This window comes from Lathyrus oleraceus, chromosome 5 (genome assembly GCF_024323335.1).
Source record: "Lathyrus oleraceus cultivar Zhongwan6 chromosome 5, CAAS_Psat_ZW6_1.0, whole genome shotgun sequence".
Classification (NCBI taxonomy): domain Eukaryota; kingdom Viridiplantae; phylum Streptophyta; class Magnoliopsida; order Fabales; family Fabaceae; genus Lathyrus; species Lathyrus oleraceus.
Genome location: NC_066583.1, coordinates 429,133,970 through 429,146,593, shown reverse-complemented (window position 1 = coordinate 429,146,593; position 12,624 = coordinate 429,133,970). Strand labels below are relative to the sequence as shown.

Genomic DNA, 12,624 nt, shown 5'->3' with positions numbered 1-12,624 from the left:
TGGACTTTTGTTCATTCCCTCTTGATTAAGGCTACTTCCATCTTCTGGTCCATTTTCTATTTGTACCTCTGCATCATTGCCAAACCCATCAGTTTTAACCCTGTCCTCAAGGTTACACTCAGGATATGCTTTTAGCAAGTCAAGCCAAATCTCCCAAGTATCCTCAAAAGTAGTCAAACCTTCCAAATGCACCAAAAACTGAAGAATATCACCTTTAGAGCTATGTACCTTGCGAGAACCTAATATCTGAGTCGTTGCAAGGGCAGCAACGTTCCAGTAAAAACAGTGTCCAAAGGTGGAACCTGAGATGGTGGAGTTTTGAAGAACGGTTTCAACTTTGAGATACAAACGAATATTGGGAGGAGAGCGGCCATATGGAGCCTCAAAAGGCGTAATATTAATAGATGGATGGTAAGAGGAATTATACCAATGTTCAGCCAAAGGCAACATGGTAACCCACTACTTAGGCGTGTTACTACCAAAACAACGCATAAATGTTTATAGAATTCGGTTGGTGATCTCCGTTGGACCATCAGATTGTCGATGATAGGCACTAGAGAAACATAAGGTAGTCTCATTGAGTTTTAATAGCTCTTACCAGAAGTGACTTATAAAGATGCGGTCCCGATCACAAACAATGGTTTTTGGCATTCCATGAAGGCGGTAAATTTCGGACATAAACACTGGTGCTAAAGAAACTATTGATGTGTGAGCAGGAGGGATACAAAATTCACATATTTAGTCAGTCGATCGATTAACACTCAAATAGTGGACTTTCCAAGAGCAGGAGGCAACTTAGTAATGAAATCCATAGCAATATCCTCCCACACTTGAGACGAAATAGGCAACGGATTCAAAAGACCATAAGGACGGTGGGTGGAATACTTGTGTTGTTGGCAAGTGGAACACTCTTACACCCATGTCTTGATGTTCCTTGCCATATGAGGCAATGAAAATGCAGTAGACACTCTAGCCAAAGTTCCTTTGATACCGGATTGACCACCGTTGATACCGGAATGACCACCAATAGGGGTAGAGTGAAACTCAAGGAATAATTGTTTTTGAAGTTGAATTGTGGGAACGAATAAGTGACCCTTGTAAAACAACAAACCTTGATGAAATTTGAAGTGTGAGGTTGGCGTTGGGGACTCAAACTTGAGGGCCAGCTGACGACCAACAATATATGATGAATAGAATTGGCGTAGTTGGTCTAAGATTAATGGTTGGGCGTCCAAAACTGCCTGAAAAATGGAATGTGGTTCCACACGAGATAAAGCGCCAACTACTAGTTGTGACTACCCAGAATATAAATAATCTTATAATCAAATCCCAAAAGCTTAGTCAACCATTTATGTTGAGTTGGTGTTTGGATGGTTTGAGTTAAGAGCTCTTTCAAAATCTTATGATCGGTATAGATGCGGAAATGCCTTCCCAATAGATAATGACGCCAATTTTTTACTATTGTCATGACATAAAATATCTCTCTTTCATAGGCATAACCTGTAATCATTTGTGGACAAAGCTTGTGATTAAAGAACACGATGGGATGTGAGTGTTGAGATAAAACTGCTCATACAACCGTACCTGAAGCATCAGTGGTGACATCGAAGGATTAAGAAAATAAGGAATACCAAGAACAGGCAGGGAAGTCGTCGCAATTTTGAGGGCTTGGAAGGCATGTAATGCTTCATCAGACCAACATAAAGCATTTTTCTTAAGTAGTGAAGTTAACGGTTCTGCTATAGAAATATAGCAGCAACAAAACACCAATAAAACTTGTGAGACCCAAAAATCCACGAAGAGTAATGAGGTTATGAGGAACAGGCCATGACTGAATTGTTGATAATTTCTCTGGGTCAACTGCTACACCCAATTGAGAGATGATATGACCTAAATATGAGATGATAGACACTGCAAACTCACATTTAGAAAGTTTTGCAAACAACTGATGTTCTTCCAATAGAACCAAAAGTTGTTGTAGATGATCAATATGAGCCTCCCATGAAGGGCTATAGATCAAAATGTCATCAAAAAAAGACCAAAACAAACTTATGCAAGTATTCCCTAAAGACATCATTCATAGTAGTTTGGAAGGTTAAGGGTGCATTTTTCAACCCAAACGGCATCACAAGGAACTCAAAGTGACCATCAACAGTGCAAAAGGCCAATTTGAAACAATCTTCTTGTGCCACTCAAATTTGGTGATAACCCGAGCAAAGGTCCAACTTAGAAAAAACCTTGGCACCATGGAGTTCGTCTAAAAGCTCATCAATCATCGGAATGGCAAAACGGTCTTTGACTGTTATATTGTTGAGGGCACGATAGTCCACACATAAACACCACGAGCCATCTTTCTTCCTCACTAACAACACTAGGGATGAAAAGGGGCTAGTGTTAGGGCATATTGTCGTACCCCAAAATTTACCTTCCCCTTTTTCACTTTTCATCTGACCTACGACTTGAGATTCATCTGCGCATATTCATGCTTCATTCATATGCATTAACGCTGGCATCGGTGAATCCATATATTCAAAGCTGGTGATTGATTGAAACCCTAATTTAATACAAACGGTTGATTGAAGTCATTGATTGATTTTCTGGTCAACTAGTTGACCAAAGTCAACCATTCGTTCCCAAATCCATATCATCTCGACTTTGGTAATATTGGTCATTTTCCATACCTTTCGACTCCCTTCAGTGTTATATCCATCTTGGTGCTTTAATTTTCTATTTTTTCTATTTTATTTTAATTGATTTCAGATTAATTCTAATTTCAAATCAATTGTGGAATTCTAATTAAATTGATTTAAAAATGATTCAATTTTAAATTAATTAATTTTTTATTTTTTCAAAGTGATTTAATTGATTCATATTTTAAAGCAATTTGAAATTGATTTTAATTAATTTTAATTGGATTTTTGATTAATGTTAATTGATTTTCATTTTAATTGACTTTTTATCTTCAACTTGATTTTACTTGATTTTACTTGATTTTTAATTTTAAGTTGAATAATTTCAAAATAAGTCTAATTTCAAACTCCAATTTAATCTTAATTAATTTTTAAACTAATGTCAATTTCAAATGATTCAAACTCCAATTGATTTTAATTTTCAAATGAATGTTAGACTCCTTAAATTGATATCAAATTAATGCCGACTTTAAATTATTGAACTTTAATATCAAATTAATTTTAACTTTAAATAAAATGGATTTTAATTGGATTTTAATTAATTAGTTATTTTAATTGACTTTTGATTTTAAATTGATATTTAGGTTAGTTTTGGATCATTTTAAAATTCCATATTCATTTAAACCACTCAAAATCCATATCCATTCAAACCTCCATTCAAAGTCTCATTTAATTCAAAATCTCATAAATATTCATTAATCCACATTTTTCACAATTAATACTCCCTCCGGCCTTATTTATAAGGCAAAAATCTTCTAATTTTTTTGGCCTTAAATATAAGCAAATGTCAACAAATCTAGGTGCATTTAATGCCTTTATTTCAAAAATACCCTTGCATTAATTATTTTATTGTTACTAGAAGACAATTTAATGGAGGGTATACTAGTAATTGCGTTGACTCTCTCACATAAAATCAAAAAACTTAAATGCACTATCAGACCGGAGTAGGACATGACTACATACACACCACTTCCACACAGTCCATGACAGTTCTTACTGACTTTTTTCTTGTTACCAATTAATTGGCTAATTGACATTCATTTACCCAATAGCCACCTTTTCATTATTGTAACTACTTCTAAACAAATAGCTAGCATTAACATGTCAAGGTCATGATTTAACATTCATCCCCGGCAGCAAATTCTTCATCACTAACTGCTTCATCACTAACTGCTAAGCAAATTCCAGCATCACTTCAAATGCTTTCAACAAACCAAAGATCAAAACTAAAGCTCTTACTGACTTTTTTCTTGTTACCAATTAATTGGCTAATTGACATTCATTTACCCAATAGCCACCTTTTCATTATTGTAACTACTTCTAAACAAATAGCTAGCATTAACATGTCAAGGTCATGATTTAACATTCATCCCCGGCAGCAAATTCTTCATCACTAACTGCTAAGCAAATTCCAGCATCACTTCAAATGCTTTCAAAAAACCAAAGATCAAAACTAAAGCATTGGTATCTATTTGGTATTCCCTCCGTTCCTTTTTAAGTGTCATTTTTTTGATATTTTACATATACCAAGAAAGCTAATCATTATTATTACTTTTTCATTAACAATTCTTTTTTTACCTATAATACCATTAACTATTTATTACATTCATTTTGTTTTTTCTCTTTATATATAATAATTATCCAGAAATAATTTTGACAAAATAAAATAATATTACATTGAAGTTTGTAAGTGACAATTAAAAAGAAACAAATTTTTTTCAAAAAAGACACACTTAAAAAGGAACGGAAGGAGTATAAAATAAGATATGAGATAGAATCAAATTAAGATAAAAAGAAAGAAGTATTTTAACCATTACACCATTACATATATCACTTGATTGTTCATTACATTAAATGGGCAAAAGGATACTTTCCCTCCAGAAATTTTGGGGCAATGATGAAAACATTGAATGTTGCCAACTCAGAAATAGGGCACTGATCCAGCAACAAGGACGGCAGCCGATCGCGACTTAGAAGCACCTCCTGCAAAGCAAATTTCATTTGGATTTTTCTAACTGTTTCTAATTAACAGAATAACCAAAATTTATTTTCAACATAATTTAAGTTTGAATTACACTAACATTTCTAACAGAACTGCAACTAACAGAACCAACAAAATTGTAAAACTAACACAAACTTATATTTACAACTGATTCTGCATTTCATGTGAATTTAGATGAAATTTCTAACCAACTCGGAAGTGTATAAATACCTGTTTCCATCATTCTGTTCATAGTTTTTTCATATTCTCCTTCAATCTTCTTCTTCATCTCTCTTAATCCCACCTTCGTCATCCATGAGCCTTCGTTCTTCAATTCTGCATCAGAATTCTACAATCGAAAATCCGCCGCAGCCAAGATTCTTCAACTGAACCTTCATTCTTCTTCTTCATCATCCCGCAATAATTTCTCTTCTCCATCACTCTGCAGCTTCTCCTTCATCGATCTACAACGATTTCGACCCCTCAATTCGCAGCACAGCTATAACAACAATACACCAGAGCAGAAGCACACACGAAACAGAAGTGTATCAGAACGGAGGTGAAATCGAAGAAGAAAGATAAGCGAAATAGAAGTGTATCAGAACGGAAGTGTATCAAAAGAAGAAGAGTAGCGAAGAATCGATACCTTTTTTACCGGTGAGTCATTCGTTCTTGCTTCAATTCCCATTGTCGCGTTCTGTTTCCTCTTTCTATTTGCGCACGTAGCAGATTGAGTCGAGCTCACGAATATTCGAACCGTGATGGATGATGAATGATAAGCGAAAAACGAATGCGAAGGACAAGAGGAAAGATTGAACGCGAATCAAATGCCATTGATGGACGGGGGTGATCCGCGGATGTGACATCGAATGCGATGCGAAGATACGCGACGGTGGAGTCGTGAAAACGTGACGCCAGCGTACACCGTAACGACGCGCGTTGCTGCGAAGAAAGAGTGATGGAGCCTGCCGCCAAAACACGATGATGGATCGAAGCCAAGACGGACGATTTCCTCATGATTCTTCGAGCAAAAGAACGCATATGGTGAAGCGGAATTGGAATGTGCTTACTGCTGCGCGTTTGGTCGTTTGACCTATTTTTCGTTAAAGACCCGGTCTCAGCATGCCCATGGGTACTAACCTGGTTTGTGTTGTTTGGTGAGTTGGGCTTGGGCCCAAGCGAATTCAGCCATTCACCCACCCACAATGTTATAGCTTTTGGGCCTCCTTCCACGGATTCACTTCCCGCACCTCCCCCCCTGATCCAGGGCCCTGTTCCACCTTTTATATTATTTTCCTTTTGGTTGATTATTTCTAATTAATTTGGTTATATTTTAGAATTAATATAATCATTAGAATTTAATTAGGTTTTAGGTTTCGATTAGCTTAATAGGTTTTTGATAATGTTAATTTAATTTTAGAAATATTAACGTAACAAGTTTTTAATTTAATATATTTATGTATTAGAAAATAATCAAGTTGTTAGGTTTTTAGAAAATTATAATTGATTAGAGTTTAGATCTTGATTATCTTAATAAGGTTAATGTATTTTTAGAATTGTAGTTAGAAGTTATTAGGTATTTAGGTTTTAGAAATTAGAATTTTATTAATCCAATATTAATCAATTTTTAGCATATCGACAATTTTGCTCTCATGACTTATACTTTTGATTTTTTATGCATACTCCTTCAGTTTAGGGTCTTAATCAGATTTGTCTGATTTTTTAGCTGATTAATTCAATAGATTGTTATTATACATAATTCAATTATTCATTTCAATCTCATTGATTAGTGTTGACCAAAGGTTACTTTGGTCAACCAAATCCTTTGTAATCATGATGTAAGCCCCAAGCGTCATTCAAGCGATCAAAAGAACCTTGATCACTTACTATGGCAAGTTCATTACGCTCAAGCTATTATGGATATGTTGAATCTCTAGAGCTCAAGACCTCAAGGTTCAAATGCAAGATCAAGACTTCAAGTCAACATCAATCAAGCGTAGCTAGCAAAGTGGACTACGTTCTCAAGCACAGCAAAGGTGTCAACACTCGACAAGTATGATTCAAATTGTAAGCTATAAGCCTTAAGCAATGAGGAATGATGAGACATAGTTTCTCCTATCCTTGTCTAGAATGACTTTTTGTACAGGGCGTAGGTCCTAGCTATTCAAAGCATTCGCTCTTATTCATAGACTTTAGCATAATTTGTATCAAACAATTGTCAAGTCTTCTCAAGTCTTCAACAAACAACATGGCATCGTCAAGATCAACAATCAAGATCTTCTCAACAGTCAGAAGCCTATAATAACACTTGTCAATCATGATAAAGGTTACGCATCATGAGCCTTAAAGTAATAAGGAATGATGATATTGAGTTTCTCCTATCCTTGTCTAGAGTGACTTTGCGTACAAGGCGTAGGCCCTAGATATTCAAAGCACCCGCCCTTATTCCTAAACTCTAGTGCAATTTGGATCATGCAATTGACAAGTTCTTCTTTTAACACCCTAATAGTGGAACATCTCTTGCTATCAGCAATGCGTGGTTGTACACCCTCTTCTAATCCAATTCTTTGCCTTGTGAGGTGTTAAACCTTGGAACATTCTTTGGCTTGTGATGTGTTAAACCTTGGCTATTCGATTTTGATATGTTCTCTTTGCCTTGTGAGGTGTTAAACCTTGGCTATTCGACTTTGATCTTTACCTTAAGAGTCATGGACTCTGGCATCTAACATTCTTTACCTTGTGAGGTGTTAAACCTTGGCTATTCGATTTTGATTTTTGCCTTGAGAGTCATAGACTCTGACATCTAACGTTCTTTGCCTTATAAGGTGTTAAAACTTGGCTATTCGATTTTGTTCTTTGCCTTGAGATTCATGAACTCTGGCATGTGTTCTTCTTTGCCTTGTAAGGTGTTAAACCTTGGCGCACTCTTTGCCTTGTGAGGTGTTAAACCTTGTCTATTCGATTTGGTCTTCTCCTTGAGAGTCATGGACTATGGCATATCAGTCTCTTTACCTTAGGAGGTGTTAAACCTTGGTTAGCCAACTCAATCCTTCGCCCTGAGAGTCATGGACTCTAGAACTTGATTCTCTTCACCCTGTAGGTATTAAACCTTGGCAACTTATTTCCTTGACATCGCCATCTATAAACTCTGGTATTAATACCTTACCTTAAAGGTCATGGACCTTGGCACTCCTTTTCAGCCTTGACGGGTTTTGAACCCTGGAAAATCAACCTCGTTCCCTTTTGTTCCATCTGTAGTAGGCTGAACTATGATTGCTCTGATTTTCTCATTGCACGATGAGAATACGTAGGCACGAGGGTTCGAATTCTCCGTGAACATACTTATTTATTATTCCTGCCTTAGAGCATTCCTCCATCCATCTCCATGATGCATTCCTGATTCTACCTTCCTTCACTTCATGTGATATACCTATTCTTTGAGCTAAATACATTATCTTTTTGTGCTCCATCTTGTACCTCTTTTTGAATCAAGAGATGTTTGTGCTACGAAACCAAACACTTAATTCCTTTCTTTCTCGATTGTTCCAATACAGTGATACTGTGTTGTAGGCTCTCACTTATTGGTTCATACCTATTTACTCTTGGGTTTATGTTTTCACCCTTTTTGGAGTTCAAATCATATTATCATTTGGTTCAGACCATACTTTGATCACAATTCTTTTTCAGCTCCCACCTCTAGTTCTTTGAACTACGGAGATCTGAATTCCTCATTGCACTATAAGGATACGTAGGCATGAGGGCCCCAATCCTAACCGAGCACTTGATCTATTTCTCTCCTCTTCCCTCTATCCTTTTGTGAGTAATATTTAGTTATAACACCCATTCGAGCGAGAACAATCTAAACGATTCCCATGAAGTACCATGGATGTTAGGGGTGTTAATATCTTCCCCTTGCATAACCGACTTCCTTGCCCAACATATCTCTTTCCCCCGGGTTTTATCGATGTTTTCCCTTTCCTTCGGGAATAAATAAAGTTTGATGGTGACTCTGTTGTATGTTCGTGCGTGCGATACGTTCGAGTATATTTCCACTAACATCAGCTGGCGACTCTGATGGGGATACTTCGCTACTTAGAGTACTTCCTAGTCGCTAAAAGGAGTTGAGCCTAGTTTTGATTGTTTTCTTAGCTTGCTTAGGGTGTTTATCTTTGCTCTTTACTCGCTTTATCATTATATTCATTTGCTATATATTATGGATATTATCTGTTATACTCTCTGTTGGGTTGGGGATAGATTACATGAGAGAAAATATTTATACCCGAGCTTTAGTACATATACAGGATAACAATGTGACCAGAGTCGTGTTTGACCTCCGTGGAGTTATTCCGTGATTATGGTTGATACAAGACGTCACACCTAGAGTAGATCCTTTTGGGAGCATTGTTGTCTGACGAGTCATTCGTCTAAGGCAATGGTATCTCGAACTGGGTCATTGACTCTAGGAACCTTCTAGGTTGCCTTTGAAGATTAGAACCTACTTGTGAGGGGGATATGGTATTTTTCTGAAGGAAACCATAACCTCTACATACCTTATTCTCATGGACGTCGAACCTTTGATCCCGCATCAGGCAGTATACATATATTATCCGGATTATTTTCATGTTGTTAACACACATTATTGTAAGACCCTAATTTTGACCCTAAGATCCCTCATGGCACTATATCATTTGCTCAATGCATTGCCTCAAGGATCATAGCATGTGTGACTCCTTAACCCTAGGGGTGGGACTTGTGTGAGTTGGTTTGAGATCACCAAGCATGCTTGTATTTTATATTATTGCTTTTATTATTTGTTTACTAACCAAAAGCACAAAAATGTGTCACTAACTCTTTTGTTTTGAAGCTCAAGTGATCATGTGCTCCCATGCTCCTAGGAGGCCCCTAAGCTCAATGAAGTGGCTAGATGAAGATGAGAAAAAGCATGACAATGGTCCAACAAGCTCCTAATCATGATATATGTCTCCCCAAGCATCTCAATTTGCCAATTTGATCAGGATAACCCAAAGGGCTTGAGGATTGTGTCCCAAGGAAACCCTAATTCAACTGTGCTTCAACCGTGCCTTGCTCATGAAGCAACCTCAACCTAAGATAAAATTTAATCAAGGTAAGTTATTTAATTCATTATTTTATGCATATATGAGCTTATTTGAGGTTCCTCAATTATTGATTCATCAAGATTGGAAGTTTGGCCTTGAAAAGTTGACTAGTCAAGTCATCTGACTAAACTGAGGATCACTAAGACACAACTTGTGATATGTTTGTCAAATAAGGATGACCCCAAGAGTAAATATGTTATTAAGAACCATGTGAACAACTTTCATGTTCATCAAAAATTCATTTGAAACTTTTAAAGTCATCATTCATTTCAAAATATTATAGGTCATTTTGACTGAAACCCTAATTTTGGGTCAACTTCCCAAGGACCTAACTTCCTTAATTTTTATGATTTTTAGGTGAGACAAAATGCATTGGAAATTTTAAGATGTCTACTTCAAATGTATGTTGGACAAAATTTTATAATCCTAAAACAAATACATGTGATAATACAAAACATTTTAGGTCACTTTGGACCTAAGTCATTGAATTTGAAAAATGCCCAACTTCAAGTGCCCATAACTTTCTCATGAAAACTCCAAATGATGCCAAATTTGAGTCTAAATTGATCATCTTGAAAAGACATACAACTTTTATGTTGGAGGTTTTTCCATTTGAGGCTTGAATCATTGAAACAGAGGGGATTGAAGATGCTTGCTTTTGGTAAAAAAATTCAAAGGGGAACCTAGACATGTTTTGTACCCAAACCTTCACAGCCAGTTTTCATAAATTTCCAATTTCCAAATGAATTTTTTCCCAACATGACTTTTGTTCCTTAATTCAAGGGCTTTCCAACCATTACCAACATTAATTTTTTGGACTTTCCATGTGGGAGTTTCGAAGAGCTTTATGTTTATGTTCATTTTTGCATTTCACATTATAACTTGGTGTGCAAGCTTGTGCGGTCCCTTGTGCACGTCCAATTCACTTCCATTTGATATCAGCATGGATTTTCATTCATTCTTGGGCCTTACATGCGCCTGTATAGGCCCATGCAAGGAGGATTCAAACTTCATGCACACGAGGGAAGCATTGCCTTGCATCACATTTCAGCTATAAATAAGAGTGCATTCTCATTTAAATGGCAACCAAGTGGAGATCTAAATTGCTGCTGAATTGAAATCCAAACCCTCACTAAAGGAATTTTCAGTTTTCTTTCTCTTTTTCAAGCTTGAATTTCAACATCATTAGTTGATTTTCAAAGCTCAATTCCTTAACCTAGCATCACCATCACACTTCCAGAGCAAAAATAGATCAAGAGCTTGAAGGATTCGTGCTGTTTGAAGCTTCATTTCAGAGGTAGAACCTCAAACTTTTTTGATTTAGATCTTGCAATACAATGTGAATTCCTTTGGTTTATGTTGTTTTCTGAAGTCCTCTCACATGAGGCAGGCCAGTGGTGGTCTTAATTTTGCAAATCGTGCCATTTCAGTTCATGCACCATGATCTTCAAGCTCACGTTTCTCTCTAAATAGGAATTGTAAGGATGATCCATGGTTACATGGGTGATGTACATCACCTCAGCTTCATTTTGATGTCCTCTTTTTTTTTATTACACTTTGTTTTCCTGCGCGTGGTGGCCTGAAATGGTTAGATCGCCGGAGAAGATGGTGGTTTCCACCACCATCCCCACGTGTTGGAGTCCCAGCCATTGGATCATGCTTCAACGTTTTAATCATAAGCGTCCAATGTGCTTACTTATTTTAAATCTTTGTGTTGCGCGCTTGACTCCAATACACCGTGTGACCGCGCCTCTGAGCCCTTGATGCCTTGCCACGTCAATTAATAAAGTGATCCTGTGGCTGCGCATTTTTGCCATTTTTCTTATTTTCTGTTAATTTCATTTAATTCCTTTTATTTTCAAAAATTCATAAATATTTTATTTGAAGTCACAAAAATATGAGTCCAATGCCAAAAAAGTTCTTGAAAAATCTAGTTTCATATTTTGATTTTTAATCATTTTTGTGACTTCATTTAATATTTTTTGTGAATTATTTGATTTTTAATAGTTTTAATTCATTTTTAAATACTTTTTGATATTTGAAAAATCCAAAAATATTTTTCCTAACACCTATGGATCATGATAAGTTAATGAAAAATAGTCATTAATTTCTTATTTGATTTGAGATTTTAATTCATATTGTGTTATTTTTCATTATTTTTAATTGTTTTTAAATAGTTTATGATTTCAAAAATTGTTGAGAAAATTTGTCAAAGTTTGTTTGACCATGTTAGACCTATGAGAATTAAATTGGACTTGTTGAAGTTGATTTGAATTAAATTTGAGGTTTGACCATATTTTGTTTATTTTATTATGCATTTAATTTTAATTCAAAAATTACCAAAAATGTGGTTGACTTGTTGACTTGTGATCTTCATTTCTCTTCTGTTTAGCATTGATTGATGATGATTTGATTCACATTTGATCATTTGTGTTTGATGCTTGGATGTTCTTTCCATCCATTTCATCTTCATCCCATTCTTTTTCTAATTTGGCCAATGAGTTAATGTCTTATGGTTGGTCTTGACAAATGAGAGGTTTAACCTTCTTTGATCCAAACCAAACTCAACTTGATCCAAGATCAAGTGAGTTGTTTTGTGTCCAAGATAGGTTGCTTCTTGGTCAAGCAAAAAACCTAAAGTCCGCACAAGGCCTTTCCCCTTTTGTTTTGGCATGGCAAGTTTTAGGAGCTTGGCTTACTAGTCATGATCTCTAACTTGTGTTTATTTGCCTATAATCTTATTGACCGACCTCAGATAGGTGTGACTACTACATTAGTCCACTTACGATTGCTTAACATAGCGTTACATTGTCTCATGACAAGCTAACATAACTAC

At 36.0% G+C, this 12,624-nt stretch overlaps 1 long non-coding RNA gene across 3 annotated transcripts; it reads right to left on the bottom strand.

Moving 5' to 3' along the window:
- Positions 1-3,477: 3,477 nt before the first annotated feature.
- On the bottom strand, positions 3,478-5,782 carry LOC127085235 (uncharacterized). 3 transcript variants are annotated; one of them, XR_007789038.1, is made up of 4 exons: positions 5,318-5,782; positions 4,903-5,170; positions 4,561-4,673; positions 3,478-3,780 (listed from the first exon to the last, which is right to left on the bottom strand). It is a non-coding gene; the product is annotated as an uncharacterized LOC127085235 (long non-coding RNA). The 3 variants fall into 3 exon arrangements; XR_007789037.1 differs by lacking the exon at positions 3,478-3,780 and adding an exon at positions 3,798-4,022; XR_007789036.1 differs by lacking the exon at positions 3,478-3,780 and having other exon boundaries at positions 4,458-4,673; positions 5,318-5,780.
- Between the last annotated feature and the right edge of the window lie 6,842 nt (positions 5,783-12,624).